The 1,704-nt window shown below is 33.7% G+C and overlaps 1 pseudogene; it reads left to right on the forward strand.

Moving 5' to 3' along the window:
• The first annotated feature begins 665 nt into the window (after positions 1-665).
• Positions 666-1,133, forward strand: LOC102817026 (annotated as a pseudogene).
• Positions 1,134-1,704: the final 571 nt, after the last annotated feature.

The raw sequence follows: 1,704 nt of genomic DNA on the forward strand, positions 1-1,704 counted from the left end.
CAAATCTGAAAAAAACAAAAACAAAACAAAACAAAACAAAAAAACCCACAAGGAGATGCATATTAAATAAGAATTTATACGGGTCATGTCACAACAGAACTAAAAGAAATATTATAATTCTATGAAGAATTATACCACAACACATTTGAAAAATCTAGAAGAAATGCAGAAATTTCTAGAAACATACTACCTACTTAAACTTTCCCAGACTGACATAGAAAACTTGAACAGGCCTATAAAAAGAGAAGAAATGGATCAGGTTATTAAAAACTCCTGAACAAAAAAAAAGTCCATTCCCAGAATGCTTTATTGGTGAATTCTAATGAACATTCAGAGCCGAGCTGACACCAATTTTACTCAAAGTATTCCAGAACATAGAAAAGGTTGGAAGATTCCCCAGTTCAATTTATGAAGCTAATTCATTAAAAAGAGTATTAGAGACCAATATCTGAAATAAATACAGAAACAAAATTTCTCAACAAAATCTTAACCAATAGAATCTAAAAACATATCAAAAAAATAATACAAATACCAACATAAAAAACAAACAAACAAACAAACAAACAAAAAACCACGACCAGCCTCCAAGCTAACTATTCTCCTACTCTTTGGAAACTAAAATCCTCTCCCAACGTGGCAGCCTTCTAAAAAAAAAGATTGTAGCAATGGATTATATTAGGCACAATCGCACAAAATTTATGAGGGAATTGAGAATTCTCATCAACGTCTTCAACTACAAACAATACACAAACTATACTACTAGATAGAAGCTTGCTTTAGAAGTCAATATTGAAGAGTCTAGAATCCAGATTTGGTTTCAGAATTGGAGAGCTAGACACCTATTCCAGAAAAGATTAAAATCTAATGAGGCATTAAAATCCAGTCAAGAACATAGGCAAGATAACCACAAAGAAAGAAGTCAAGTCAGACGTTGCCTTACCTATGATAACACTTCTCAATTATTCACCTTGATGAAGGCATTTAAGAACAACCTTATCCTGGGATTTTATGTAGAGAACAATTTGCTAAAGAAACCGGTTTCAGAATCAAGAATCCAACTTTGGTTTCAAAATCGAAGATCTAGATTAAAGAAGATCCTCACAGACAGTGAGACTGAGAAACAAGAGAGCTGAGATGACAAAGCTCAGAGTATTGAAGCCACATGAGATGAGATAACCCAAACCCAAACCAAAATACACACTTTAGTTGTCTGTATTCAGAATGAGCTGTGTAGAAACATATCCAGTATCCTTGGTGTCATCACTTGAAGGCCAAAACCCATTTCCCATTCTTCCTGAAAATGTCTTCTTTCCCTGGGCAGACAATCTGAGCCTTCTGATAACCATACCAGAACTTGAAGGAGATCTAGGCATGTGTAAGAGACATCCTACTGCCTTCCTAATCTCAAGAAAGTTGCAGAGCAATGGAAAAAAAAAATTAATAAACACCACTTAAAAATCATTCTCATCGATTCAAGCAAGAAAAAGAGAAAATATATCAATAGATATTAAAACCTTTTGACTATTTGAAGAATAAGATAATGTCTCAAAAAATCTTCCTCACAGGCTACATATTAATTATAAAAGGAAATTGTCATTGAGAAATGGGAAGACTAAAATCTGCTTAACTTGTAATGTTACTTAACTGGCACAAGGATGCACTTGGGAGGACATGATATCTCCTCTTTATGTCACCCAAATTACG

Source organism: Chrysochloris asiatica, unplaced genomic scaffold (genome assembly GCF_000296735.1).
Source record: "Chrysochloris asiatica unplaced genomic scaffold, ChrAsi1.0 scaffold00118, whole genome shotgun sequence".
In the NCBI taxonomy this organism is placed as follows: Eukaryota; Metazoa; Chordata; class Mammalia; order Afrosoricida; family Chrysochloridae; genus Chrysochloris; species Chrysochloris asiatica.